Raw genomic sequence first — 15141 nt, 5'->3', positions numbered from 1 at the left:
TGCACTGAGACACACAATCCCCACAAGCTGCACTGATACACACAATCCCCACAAGCTGCACTGATACACACAATCCCCACAAGCTGCACTGAGACACACAATCCCCACAAGCTGCACTGATACACACAATCCCCGCGAGCTGCACTGAGACACACAATCCCCGCGAGCTGCACTGAGACACACAATCCCCGCGAGCTGCACTGATACACACAATCCCCACGAGCTGCACTGATACACACAATCCCCACCAGCTGCACTGAGACACACAATCCCCCCAAGCTGCACTGAGACACACAAGCTACACTGATACACACAATCCCCCCGAGCTGCACTGAGACACACAATCCCCACAAGCTGCACTGAGACACACAATCCCCCCAAGCTGCACTGATACACGCAAGCTGCACTGATACACACAGTCCCCACGAGCTGCACTGATACACACAATCCCCACCAGCTGCACTGATACACACAATCCCCACAAGCTGCACTGAGACACACAATCCCCACGAGCTGCACGGAGACACACAATCCCCCCAAGCTACACTGATACACACAATCCCCACAAGCTGCACTGAGACACACAATCCCCACGAGCTGCACTGAGACACACAATCCCCACAAGCTGCACTGAGACACACAATCCCCCCGAGCTGCACTGATACACACAATCCCCACAAGCTGCACTGAGACACACAATCCCCACGAGCTGCACTGATACACACAATCCCCCCAAGCTGCACTGAGACACACAATCCCCACGAGCTGCACTGAGACACACAATCCCCACAAGCTGCACTGATACACACAAGCTGCACTGAGACACACAATCCCCATGAGCTGCACTGATACACACAATCCCCACCAGCTGCACTGAGACACACAATCCCCATGAGCTGCACTGATACACACAATCCCCACCAGCTGCACTGAGACACACAATCCCTGCGAGCTGCACTGATACACACAGACACTTTTAATACCGCATGGTCGGCCCTTTTGTTTTCAGACGCCCCTCTCCGCCGTGTTATCTGCTCTTCCTGATGCCCTCTCGGATGAGCACCCGCTCACGCACCCCCCCCCCCCCCTCGAGAGATGTCCCAGAAGACCCGGCGCCGTGTCAGAGGGCTCCATCTCGCAGTCGAGATTCCAGACTTCTCCGTTTGGCTTCCTTCCATCATTTCCTTCCACCGCCAAGTTTCTGACGGGAAGTTTTAAAACAGGAAATAAATTTTAAAAAACACACAAGAACAAAAAAAAAAAAAAAACACACGACGGTAAAGATATACATATATAGTTTATATATTTCGATTTAAGCTCGTTAGGCCGTTTAAATTTTCGATAAAATGATTTTTATCAAGCGTGAAAAGTGTTCTCCATTTGCTGTCCAGCGCGTGACAGGAAGCAGCACGCAGGGCAGGGAACAATGACTGTTTTTAAAAGTGTGTCGGAAAGATACTTCCCCTGGCGTGTCTGCCGGGATTTTCGCGCAGCGCTTCAGTAGAAAGGCCGAACGCATTCTGTGTCTGCACGCACGTCCCTCGCTTGTTTGTTTGGTTTCTGTGTGCGTAGCAGCACCCTTCCCCGCTTTCCGGGCGTAGACCGCCCAACGAGGTGGAGCACGCCAGGCCAGGGAAACGCAGAAAGGCACACGGGTCCTCCAAAGCCAAAAGCCTCCGTTGGCATGGCGACGGTGAGGTCATAGAGAGCGTGTGAGGTGCCGAGCTTCCTCATCCCAAAAAACAAGCCGTACCACAATATCACAATCTGCCATAAAAGACAAATATGTCCAGCGTTATTTATTTATTTATTGGTAATTAATACTGATATGATTTCAAATTGGGTGATCATTTTTTGATCTATTTTGACACGGAGACGGTGCACCGCAGCACCTCCCCTTTATTGCCATTAAGCAGATACTCTCATCCAGAGTGTTTTACAGTGGCTCTGTGACACCCCCGTTCCTATCATGCTTGCAGCAGTTTACCTGTGCCCAGGTGATAGTGACAGCTGTATTTTATTTCATGCTCTACATCCCCTGCAGAGCTGCAGTGCAGGAGGTGTTCCAGAGCGGGTCATTGGGCCATGTGTGTGTGTGTGTGTGTGTGTGTGTGTGTGTGTGGGGGGGGGGGGGGGGGGGGGGTCACTAGATCCCCATGCTTTACGCGTGTTCTTTTTACGCACACCCGCTAAGTGCGCGGGTACGGACGGGTGGGCGGGTCAGTTTGCCGTGGAAACGTCGCCCCCCCCCCCCTTGTTTCTCGGTGTCCACGGCTGTAGGGAATGCGGTGAAATTAAGAGCGCCCGCCGGTGAGGCGGATGAGGTCGCCGCGGTGGCGTTCCCGTGGCAACGGCTGTTTAGCGCTCAGCGCCGGGCACGTGCGCGTCGCCTCGTTTCCGTTTCCACGGATTTCCGCCAAACACGGAGGCCTCCACTCGAGATTTGCATGCTGGGATAGGCTTCAGTACCCCCCTGCGACTCTGTCCAAGATCAGCGGGTATAGGTATTGGATGGATGGGACTGCTATCTACAGAGTTAAAGTATTTCAAATACATGTCTGACCCAGTCCTGTGCGTAAAAGCCTCCGCTGTTTCTATAAGGCGAAGGTTTTGAGTGACAGTCTCGTGTGTGTCATCTTTGTCAACCATCTTCCAACAAACTGTTGGACCACCTTGCATCGATCTAGTCTCTTAAAATATTTTATTTGCAGGATCTCTTATGTTCTGTTTTGAGGCTAATTGCCTCTTTCCGCCTTTTTCTCCTCTTTTTCTATTACTCCTTTTTCTCTCCTGTCATCTTCCCCTCCTCCATTCTTCATTTAGGCATGGTATAGGCAATTACATTATTTTTTTTGCAGGAAAGTGTAATAAGGCCAAACCCAGGAGCTCTCTGTCATAGTCACTTCGATAAGAGATTAAATTATAAGTAGGGCTCTTTGAATCCCATAGAAACTATTTTTATGCTCTGTTGGCTTCATGGGGGGAAAAAAGTATTTTTCATTTGCATGCTTTCCCCGTCGGGTCTGTGATTTAGCATGCCCTCTCGCCCCAGTTTTACAGTCCATCCGCACCCTGTTTTAAACACGTCTCGTAAACCACAACTGCTGGAAATTAACCTGCCATTCATCTGACCGCTGCGAGACGTCCGGGCTTCGCGCGCCACGCCGGTCGGAACTGACAGTTTGTCTTCCGCGCACGAGCGCGTGCCCGGCTCTCCGTTGCACAGAATCTTCTTCCGAAAGACAGACCATACCAGCGGCAGCCAAACGCGCTGAATTCCGATTATCCGTTAGGGAAAAAAAAGAAAGGCTTTGATTTTTGTGAGCTACCGCGTTATGATTCAGAACGGAGGCTTTGACGTTGTCAGGAGAGAATGTTTTGTTCTTTTATTCTGAGGCCGATCAATGCAAGGACGCGTTTCCCTCCCACGCTAAAGATAGCACTGCGCAGTTTTTTTAAAGGCAAAAACGAGCCTCTTGGTTTATAAAAGAAGTATGCGTAATACTGTTGTTGTTTTTTTTTTTTTTACAGCATGTGTTAATCATCGCTGGAGTAGAGGAGAAACGTGCTTTAATTTGTTCTTGTTTCCCCGCCGCGACCTGTCATTTCTCCGACAGGAGACTGGAAACCGCTTTAATTATGGAAGCTCCCCCTCCGGCAGTCGCGTCTGTATTGTTAGGGGTAATTAGCGACGTGTTTTCTGGAGGGTAAACAATTTAATAAAAGGAAGGAGGCAATAATGTAAGCTCGCGAAGCAAGGTGTGTGGTGTAAACTGATTTATGACTTTTTTTCTGTTAGAAACAGGAGGAAGGAAGCAGGCTCGTTGAGGTTTATGTGGTCAGGTTTTTCATAAAGGACTTTAAAAAAAACATTTCAGACATTTGCAGGATGGAGGAAAGGTGGGGTTTGTTTTTATGGACTTCAAAGTGTTTTAACTTTAGAGATCAGATCTGGGTCAAATATACATTTAAAATACTTTAACTATTTAGGTACCAGTGAAATATAAAAAACAGTCCTTCTGGTCAGCTAAGCACATTGCTAACCAAAATGTGCAATCATTCAAGTGTCAATCCTTAGTTTTTCAGTTTTGGTGGATTTGGTGACATCTGCGGTGACTGGGGGGTCACAGGCCCTTTCATTTAGCCAGGACTCTAAAGTTACCTTTTTAGTCCCCGGTTCAACCCCTGACCTCGAGCATATAAAACCTACACCTGTGGTCACCTGTGGTCACCTGGCTGGCCGGGGAGTGCCGCATATCAGCTCGTCTGGAAATGGTGCTGCAGAAAAAAAACACGGTAAAGCCTAATTTATGCCTCGGCAACAAAGCGTCATGTGACAAAGTGTCAGCTGACAGAACTTTTGTCGGATGACCTTTTGCATTTACAGTTGAGCGAAAGTGCGCCTTGTTACTATAGCAACTCTGTCGTGGATCCCTTACTTCCGTCCAATAATTTCTTTGCCTTCTCATGTTCTCGGTAGTCAGCCCTTGAAGAATTGCAGGGGCGAGGAATATTTCCCCACCTCTTCTGCCAGCTTCTCCTCTAAGCCCCTCCATTTTGCTAGCTAGCTATGTAAACAAAACATCTTCATTCGTAGAAACAGGCAGTGGTACGCTAGCATCGTCGCCACGGCAACATTTTTGTCTTCGTTTCAGCCGACCAATCACAGCCACAATCACGACCCTTCCGACGGGCATCTGCGGCAGGTGCGCACCGCCCGTCGCTAATCCTCAAAAGCGTCGGCTGGACGTCAGAACCGGCGAATTTGCATCATCTTTGTCTGCACGACACCTTGTCTCATAGCTCTGGTGGACTGGGAGGCAGTGTTACCATGGTGACCAGACAGTGACCGGTGAGGGTGTTGAGAAGTGGACATCATTTGTGAGGACCCGCTGAGGTTTATGGGGACCCGGGGGGTTCGGAGCCTCGCTGTCCTGGGACAGATGTTCCAGGTGATTTCATCAGCGTTCCCCAAAAAAGCTGCCGGACTCCCTGAGGGGCACTGATCATGGCTTCCATCCCGTCCACACGGCTGTCTGTTTCTGTCTTGTCTTTTCAAGGTGGTGAGGGGGGGGGGCAGCTGCAGTTACCCCCCAGGGAAGGGCCAACAGGGCCTTTGTTATATAGTACTTTGCCTTCTATGACTCACCTGCTGCCGCTCTTGTAGCAGCCTGCCATTTTAATGCGTACTCTGACGTCAAATTCGGGTTTGTATAAACTTATGGTTCTCAGAATAGGATGACAAGACATTCAGTTTTTGGTTTGCTGTCGTGTGTAAGAGTCAAAACATACGGCACTGCACTCCTCGCTTTCCTGTGCCCTTCTGTCTTTTAGAAGGTCGGGTTTGTTACGTGTCACGGACGTCTTGGCGGAAACGGCGGTGTTGAGGCGGTGAACAGTAAGGCTGCCACTTTCCTCTGCATGCGAGGGGAAGATAAAATGGATGTTGAGTCAACACGTTTTACAGAATATGGGCTTTAACAAAAGGTCTGAAAGTGAAGGCATTGTGTGGAGATGTGTGTCTGCATGCATTCAACCCTATTCTTACACACACGCACACACACACACACACACAAACCCCCCCTACACACACACACACATACTCACACACACAAACACCACACACAAACCCCCCCCCCCCACACACACACACACACACTCACACACAAACACCACACACACACACTCACACACAAACACCACACACACACACACACATACACACACACACAAACACCACACACACACACACAAACCCCCCCCCACACACACACACACACATACTCACACACACAAACACCACACACACACACACACACACACAAACCCCACATACACAAACACACACACATGCACAAACACACACACACACACACACACAAACCCCACATACACAATCAGCCGGTTATCCAGAGCAGACAGCACACCACCATCCTCGATCATGGCAAGAATAGAGAAGAGTACTCATGACAGAGTGTTGGAGATTCATTCCTGACAGGAGCGTTTCCATGACCCGGAGTGCAAGAGCCCCCCAGATCTCAAGAGAACCCCCTCCCCCCCGGCCTATAGAATTAAAGCTGGGTTATGTTGAGGGGAGCACTGTCGTGGCTATAGGATGCACTCCCAAACTCGTTGTGCAAAAGGCATTCCTCTGCTTGCTTGGAAATCCGGGGTCTGCGCAAAAAAAAAAATGCAGTCCTCTCGTGCAACAGCTGTGCGACTCAGCCAGTGGACTGCGCAGCTGGGTCGGTGGACTGCGCAGCTGGGTCGATGGACTGCGCAGCTGGGTCGGTGGACTGCGCAGCTGGGTCGGTGGACTGCGCAGCTAGGCTGGTGAACTGCACAGCTGGGCTGTTGGACTGTGCTGCTTGGCTGGTGGACTGCGCAGCTGGGCCAGTGGACTGCGCAGCTCGACCGGTGGACTGCGCAGCTCGGCAGATGGACTGCAGGTGGAATAGAAGTGGTGGCTCAGGGGAATAATCTGAGGACACATTACAATGGAAAATACAAGGCCATGCCATTCAAAGCTAAAATAAGACTGCGCACTGGTATAAAAGAAACTCCTGCAGAACATTTAGTGTCAGTGTGACATGTTCTGACCCCAAATGGACATCATAAGAAAGCAGAACATTTGCTTTGAATATCGACAAACATTGTAGTTTATTTTAGAACTGTCTGCATTCTGCAGGTTTTATGCTGACATAAAAAAGGGTTAAAATATTCCACATAAAGTATTTCACCCAGCTCTGGGTATTTGTTCAGGATATAATTAAGTCGTTATCAGAGCCAGAAAAGTCATTACTTTTGGACCGATTCCACTTCCCAAAGCCCATACCAAGCATTTCTCTTAACCTAACCATGCTCAGCAAAAAAACATTTGAGCAGATATGTAATCAGAAGGCGAACCATTCGCTGGTTTGACAGCAGTAGAGGACTGTGGGATTGCTGCAGTCAGTGTTTGAGGTCTGTACCCTGGGGAGATAGGGCGTGGGGTTCAGGGTCGTGATTGGGGCGGGCAGGATTGTGGTGGTAGGGATTTGGGGGGGGGTGGGGGCGCACGCCTTCATCTGCGGAACCCCCTTATCTGGGGAACCCCTCATCTGTGGCCGTCTCCAGGCTGTGAGCGATCGCCCAGAAGCCTCGTTGGTTCTGTTCCGCATCTTTACCACTGAGTCACCACCACACTGGCTGGAAATTGTGCTGCGACGACGGGGGGGGGGTTGGGGGGAAAAATATGAGATGACTGCAGAAAAAGAGAAGAAGCCTTACTGCTGAAACAGACCACTGCTTGAAAACTTCACTGGGGGGGGGGGGGAATGACTGCCTGAGATGACAGCTGTGGGGAATAGTTTAATGTCAAATTTTCAATCTCAAAGGAATTTTTTCCATGATTGTTTATCCCGTATACACACCCACATCACTCTGAGTCTAATCAGAGCAAATGAAGTGAAGATGAATTTTCTGTCCAGTCCTGCAGCTTGAAGTGGTTAAGCTTTCATCATTTAAAAAAAAATCATCTCTACTTTTTCTTTGGATGTTTTAACCACACAATCATATCTTTTACAGTAGGTTTCTATATTATTTCCATATTTGTACAATTAATATTTTCCCCTGGCTGATGTAATAGCCATGTCTGCTAGTTGACTGTCTATTCTACTGCCTGTGAAAGGCGTACCCAGCCCGGAGTGCCTGGGTAGCACCAGCGGCTAAAGATTACGCAGCGACTGTTTTATTTATTTATTTTTTCCAAATTGCTGGTCTGTCCCTAAAAAGCAATCCGCATATCGCACAGACCGAACCGCACTCAGTACCCATTTAGGTACAATCTCAGTAATAAAGGTACGAAAGAAGGGCCCATAAAGGTACAAATGGTGCTCACTGGGGCGGTACCCTGCAGGTACACGGAAATTGTGTCCCTGGCCACTGTAATACACAACCCATTTGTACCTTTTTTTTTTTTTTTTTTTTTTTTTGCTTGTAAAAGGTCCCGATTTGCACCCAGGGAGAACGTTATTGCACTTTCAGGGTACATTTAGGAAAATGTCCCTCCGCTGTCCCTGCGTCTCTGAGAGTGTGGATGGCGATCGCGGGTCGTAATTGAGTCGGAACCTGTAATTTACCCCCCCGCCACTTTGCCTGGGGGACGGTAATGGCCTTCCACTGCCAGTCGGGGCCGCCTCTCCCCGGGGGGGGGGGGGGGGGGAGCGCGCATGGGAGCAGCCTCTGCCGGCTCCTCGAAGGAGGACTCCGCGCGTGTGTGTGTGTGTGCGAGCGAGCGAGCGCGCGCTGGGTTGATATTGGGGGGGTTCCTCGCACGCTGTGACCCCACACGCGTGCGCGCGAGAGCGGCGGTTTGGGGTCGTAGTGGCGGTCCTGCGGTTTCGACCTCTGGGTCCTGAGAGACCGTACGTTCCAAACAAACCCAGTCCTCTGAGCTGCCTGCCTAAAATCACTTATGTCATTCCTTCCCTGTGGAATTCTTCTTCTTCTTCTTCTAGATATTGTTATTATTGTTATGAATAATGATAATAATAAAAGGATAACCCAAGGATAATGCCAACAATCATAATCATGGATCGTGCTAATATAGCAGTTCAGTGCTACAGTGAAGGTGGAAACTCACCTTAACCACCACCAAAGTGTAGCCCCCACCTGAGCGAAGCACGGCAGCCATTTTACAGCAGAAGTGGAGAAGGAGGGAGCGATTTACTTGCTGATGAAAACTGGGTGACCTGATTGGAGACAGGTTGGGAGCCCTGTACTCTTACCCATAAACTCTGTGGGACATTGATCTAGGTCAGAACTCATTTAATCCAAAATAGGGTCTCCTACAGCACAGTGTCCCGCCGCTGCTGAGGCAGGGTGTTTTTTTAACTCGGTCCAGAGGGAACACTGCCCCCCACTGGCCCAGCAACATCATTTACAAAAAAAATTGGTTTGAGCAACCAACCCTGCCGGAATGTCCCCTGAAATAGATGCTCTTAGCCCTGCGATAGATTGACAGCCTGTCCATGGTGTATTCCTGCCTTTCACCCAATGCATGCTGGGATAGGCTCCAGCACGCCCTGCAACCCTGTCCAGAACAAGCGGGTATAAATAATGGATGGATAACTCCTTAATAACATCCTCAGCGCTGTGCCTACGGGGTTTTTTTTTTTGCGCAAATTACCCACGTTAGCTCCAGCCGAGCGCGAGCTAACAGGGAAGTCTCCTTCAGCGAGACGCAAGGCGTGTCGTCTGCAGGAGCGAGGCACGATCGCGGGCCCCATTTCCCCCGTGATTTCCCCCCCTGCTTAGCGTTAGCCTGCGCTTTTTACACTGCAGATTTTCCCCCCGCTTAGCGTTAGCCTGCGCTTTTACACTCCTGATTTTCCCCCTGCTTAGCGTTAGCCTGCGCTTTTACACTGCAGATTTTCCCCCTGCTTAGCGTTAGCCTGCGCTTTTACATTGCTGATTTTCCCCCTGCTTAGCGTTAGCCTGCGCTTTTGCACTGCAGATTTTCCCCCCTGCTTAGCATTAGCCTGCGCTTTTACACTGCAGATTTTCCCCCCTGCTTAGCGTTAGCCTGCGCTTTTACACTGCTGGTTCCCCACCTGTTAGCGTTAGCTTGTGCTTTTACACTGCTGGTTCCCCCACGCTTAGCGTTAGCCTGCGCTTTTACACTGCTGATTTTCCCCCAGCTTAGCGTTAGCCTGCGCTTTTACACTGCAGATTTTCCCCCACGCTTAGCGTTAGCCTGCGCTTTTTACACTGCTGATCTCCCCCCGCTTAGCGTTAGCCTGCGCTTTTACACTGCAGATTTTCCCCCCTGCTTAGCGTTAGCCTGCGCTTTTACACTGCTGATCTCCCCCTGCTTAGCGTTAGCCTGCGCTTTTACACTGCTGATTTTCCCCCTGCTTAGCGTTAGCCTGCGCTTTTACACTGCAGATTTTCCCCCCTGCTTAGCGTTAGCCTGCGCTTTTACACTGCTGATTTCCCCCCTGCTTAGCGTTAGCCTGCGCTTTTACACTGCAGATATTCCCCCCGCTTAGCGTTAGCCTGCGCTTTTACACTGCTGATTTCCCCCCTGCTTAGCGTTAGCCTGCGCTTTTACACTGCTGATTTCCCCCCCTGCATAGCGTTAGCCTGCACTTTTTACACTGCTGATTTCCCCCCTGCTTAGCGTTAGCCTGCACTTTTACACTGCTGATTTCCCCCCCTGCTTAGCGTCAGCCTGCGCTTTTACACTGCTGATTTTCCCCCTGCTTAGCGTTAGCCTGTGCTTTTACACTGCAGATGTTCCCCCTGCTTAGCGTTAGCCTGCGCTTTTACACTGCTGATTTCCCCCCTGCTTAGCGTTAGCCTGCGCTTTTACACTGCAGATATTCCCCCCGCTTAGCGTTAGCCTGCGCTTTTACACTGCTGATTTCCCCCCTGCTTAGCGTTAGCCTGCGCTTTTACACTGCTGATTTCCCCCCTGCATAGCGTTAGCCTGCACTTTTTACACTGCTGATTTCCCCCCTGCTTAGCGTTAGCCTGCGCTTTTACACTGCTGATTTCCCCCCCTGCTTAGCGTCAGCGTGCGCTTTTACACTGCTGATTTTCCCCCTGCTTAGCGTTAGCCTGTGCTTTTACACTGCTGATTTCCCCCCTGCTTAGCGTTAGCCTGCGCTTTTACACTGCTGATTTCCCCCCCTGCATAGCGTTAGCCTGCACTTTTTACACTGCTGATTTCCCCCCTGCTTAGCGTTAGCCTGCGCTTTTACACTGCTGATTTCCCCCCCTGCTTAGCGTTAGCCTGCGCTTTTACACTGCTGATTTCCCCCCCTGCATAGCGTTAGCCTGCACTTTTTACACTGCTGATTTCCCCCCTGCTTAGCGTTAGCCTGCGCTTTTACACTGCTGATTTCCCCCCCTGCTTAGCGTTAGCCTGCGCTTTTACACTGCTGATTTTCCCCCTGCTTAGCGTTAGCCTGCGCTTTTACACTGCTGATTTTCCCCCTGCTTAGCGTTAGCCTGTGCTTTTACACTGCTGATTTTCCCCCTGCTTAGCGTTAGCCTGCACTTTTTACACTGCTGATTTCCCCCCTGCTTAGCGTTAGCCTGTGCTTTTTACGCTGCTGATTTCCCCCCTGCTTAGCGTTAGCCTGCACTTTTTACACTGCTGATTTCCCCCCTGCTTAGCGTTAGCCTGCACTTTTTACACTGCTGATATTCCCCCCTGCTTAGCGTTAGCCTGTGCTTTTTACACTGCTGATCTGCCTCCAGCCATCTGCACTGCGCTGCTAACGAGCTGCTCCTTCCGTCTTCCGTTTCCCGCGCAGTGGCGGTTATTTTTTACTGCTAAATGCCACGGCATTTCTTAATTTCTTGTAGCTGCTCAGAAAGATCACTGCTTCGCTCATTTCCAGACGGATATACAGGGCACACAGCGTTACGAAATTCCTCTGAACACTGATAACATCTCTGCTCCGTTTTGCCTGAACTTTTCATTTCTTAAAAAGGTCCCCATGTCTTAGAAAATCGGAGTTCTGGCATTGATTGTGCACTGTATGGGTTGATACTTACATAGTTATGTGCTGGTAAAATATGAACTGTTCTACTTCACTTTTTTGTTGTGGTAGGCCTATAAGAAAAAAAATCTCCAGGCCAAAAGGTCCGTTAGGAATTGGCCCCAGTTTCTACTTCATAACTGAACTCCCATGAAAGCAGCCAATCATTTTGAACCATGTTATTCGCATAAACCCACCTTTGGTCAGCCTCTTCCAAGAATGAGGTAATGTGCAACTTTTTGTGATTTTGCATCTATGACCACAGAGCAGGGCCTATAATTACGAACAAACGTACAAACAAGATTTCAAACATGACTAGCTCAACTGGCCATGCTAAATCTTCTGCGTCTGGGCATTTTTAATCGATCTAGCTGCTCCTGTTGTGTCCTGATGCTTCCTCCAGGGCATCGATAGAACATGGTGGTTTGCCCTGTCCTTACCCATTGGATTTAGTGAAATGGTGAGTCGCCATTTAAACCAGAAGAACTGTGTTTTTTCCTGTGTTGTGCTACTTGAATTTGAAATCCCAGATGAGGCTCCTCCGTGCAAAATGAGATTGGGGGGGGGCAGAAATGAGAAGGTAGATCGACTTATTCGGCTCACAGCTGAGCTGAGGCTTGAGGGCTGTGCCAAGGAGCACCTGGCTACACGGTTGCTAAGGAAGTGCTGGTATCCAGGAGCTGGTTGATGAGTGGGGCAGAGGGCGCCAGACCGTGTGGCAGAGGGACACTCACCCATTTAAAACTGGTCTGGTACCGAATCTGGACCATGCCAGTGGCAGCTGCGGCTGCCAGCCCAGCGGGGTAGCAAATAATTGGCCCCAGCCTCACTTGGGGGGGGTCGGATTTCAGTCTGTGTTGTATTGCACACCAGCGCCCCCTCTGGTCAGGTTGGCACCTGCAGTCAGCCTACACAAGCACTGCATGAAGATCTGAAGCATCTGAAGCAGTCAAACCTGGACTGAAAAGTGAAAAGGAGCAGAGACTGACATAAAACGTTTTGGAGGACAGGGCGTGTTTGTCTGCACAAACACACACACACACACGCACACACACGCACAGACACACACAAACACACACACAAACATGCACACAAACACACGCACACACACATGCACACACACACATACTTACACACACACACACACGCATGCACACACACACACACACACACACACACATATTTACACACACACACATACTTACACACACACACACATATACTTACACACACACATACACACACACACACACACATACTTACACACACACACACACACATATACTTACACACACACACACTTACACACACACACACATATACTTACACACACACGCACGCACGCACGCACACACACACACACACACACATATACTTACACACACACACACACACACACACATGCACGTCGAGCCCCCACATTCTTCAGGCTGGCTCCTCAGAGACAGAGCTGGGGGAAGCAGCAGGAGCCGGGCTGAGCTCTGTGAAGCTCATTACCGCCCGTCATCGCCGCGCCCGGCCGGTTCGCGACCGTGGCGGTTAGGGAGTCCCCGCCGCCCCCGCCGCCCCCGCCGCCGACGCGGGGCTAACTGGTCCGTTCCGCCGTTCGACTCTTGGCAGCGTCTCTGGAACGTCTGGCCGCCAGACTGCGTGAAACGATGCCGTCCCATGTCTCCCGCTACCCCAGCCCCCCCCCCCCCCCCCCCCCCCTTGCTCTCCCCATCCTCCCCTCCAAAAGAAACACAAAAAACCGCAAAAAAACCGACTGGTGGCTCATCGCACAGCCCGACCGCTTTGATGGTCTTTTTAAGCACGTGTAGACAGAGCACCTTCATCCTCAACGGCCCATCTGTAAGTGCAATCAGAGGCCTTTTAAAATGCCATCTGAACCATTAAACAAGTGGACCAACCAGCTCTGGCAGCAGCCTGAAAAGAGATTTATAAATAAGACCAGGGTTATTCTTGGAGTCAACGAGGGGGGGGGGGGGATCTGTGGTCAAAGTTAACGGTTCTTTATGGTTTTGTCTGGTCGTAACTGGTCTCAGAGCTGACGGTTATGCTCACAATTCCCAAAATTGCAAATATTAAGTGTGTAGAAGCCAAATACCAAGAAGTATAGCCACTGGGAAGGTGCAGTTGTACCTAGCACGGGTATGTAAATTCTGTACGTTGGTACAACGTGGTGTGATCAAATCCATCTCCAGTTGGATGGAATATTTATTTATTTATTTATACTCAAAATATCATCAAAAATCATTGGCCTAAACCGCACTCCAAAATCTTTATCTGAAATGTGTCATTTTGCGACAACAGTTTGAGCGAAATGATGAGACTGAAAAACAGTGTATGTGGAAACGGATAACAGTTCTCTGTGCTTTATCTAATCATCAGGGGGACGGGACAAAATGGCCGACCATGACCCAGTTTCATCTCTCAGCCAGCCAATCCCCACGGGACATGGGTCAGGAGGCGTGAGAATGAACACAGTGCACCCATGCAGGCCCCCAGGGGGTGGGTGGGTGGGTGGGGGGGGGGGGGTGGCAGCTGGGGTAGAGTGTGTACTTAATTGATTTGTGCTCACAGCCATGACCACTGCAAGCCTGGATGACAAACATCATCCAGTGATCCATCTCCTGGGTCTTCTTTCAGCCTCTCCCTCTTTCTCCTCTATCACTTTCTCTCCCTCTCTCTGTTTGTCTCTCTCTCTCTGCTCTCTCTTCCCTCCCCCCTTCTATTTCATGCCTATTCTGGACTCACAGGAGCTAACCCAAAGGAACCTGCTCTTGCTCTTGGTATACGGTGGTACACACCCTTCATTCCACATCTGGATAGTCTGCTAAATGCCAACAGACCAAGCGGCGGGCCAGTTCTGATGAAGACCGATGTAGTCGAAACGTTAGCTGTTAGTCATTTCTGATACCGGTCAGATTACCCATAGTTCACATCCTTGATCCTTGGTGTGCTGGAGTACAACAGCTCATCACGATTCCAGACAGACACATGATGGAGATTTTGAGTTGTAGCGGGTGTAGCTTGGCTAGTTCGCTAGTGAAGCGCAGTAAAAAGGTGCGGTAAAAGCGAAGGTCTCGTAGCAGGTTACCGTGACAACACTCTCTGGCGATGCAACGCTCAAATTAAAAAATTACGATGTTTTCCTTGCCTAGGGGCGATTTCACCTTCGGCTGACTGGTAGCGCCTTTGGCTACGGAGTCTATGGGCGAGTGAGAGACCCGGGTTCAAAACACACCAAGGACTCCGGCAAATCTCTTAACTCGTTCGTTACACTGTGAGTTGATATAGCTCTGAAAAACCTCCGCCACCCCGGACTGAACGCTCGACGCCCAATTCATTACATTACATTACATTACATTACAGGCATTTAGCAGACGCTCTTATCCAGAGCGACTTACACAACTTTTTTCCATAGCACTTTACATTGTATCCATTTATACAGCTGGATATATACTGAAGCAATGCAGGTTAAGTACCTTTGCTCAAGGGTACAACGGCAGTGTCCTTACCCGGGGATCGAACCTGCGACCTTTCGGTTACAAGCGCAGTTCCTTACCCACTGTGCCACACTCCGTCCTCAATTCAGCCATTCTGCCCA

This window comes from Anguilla anguilla, chromosome 16 (assembly GCF_013347855.1).
Source record: "Anguilla anguilla isolate fAngAng1 chromosome 16, fAngAng1.pri, whole genome shotgun sequence".
Taxonomy (NCBI): Eukaryota; Metazoa; Chordata; class Actinopteri; order Anguilliformes; family Anguillidae; genus Anguilla; species Anguilla anguilla.
Note: the sequence above shows the minus strand (reverse complement) of the source record.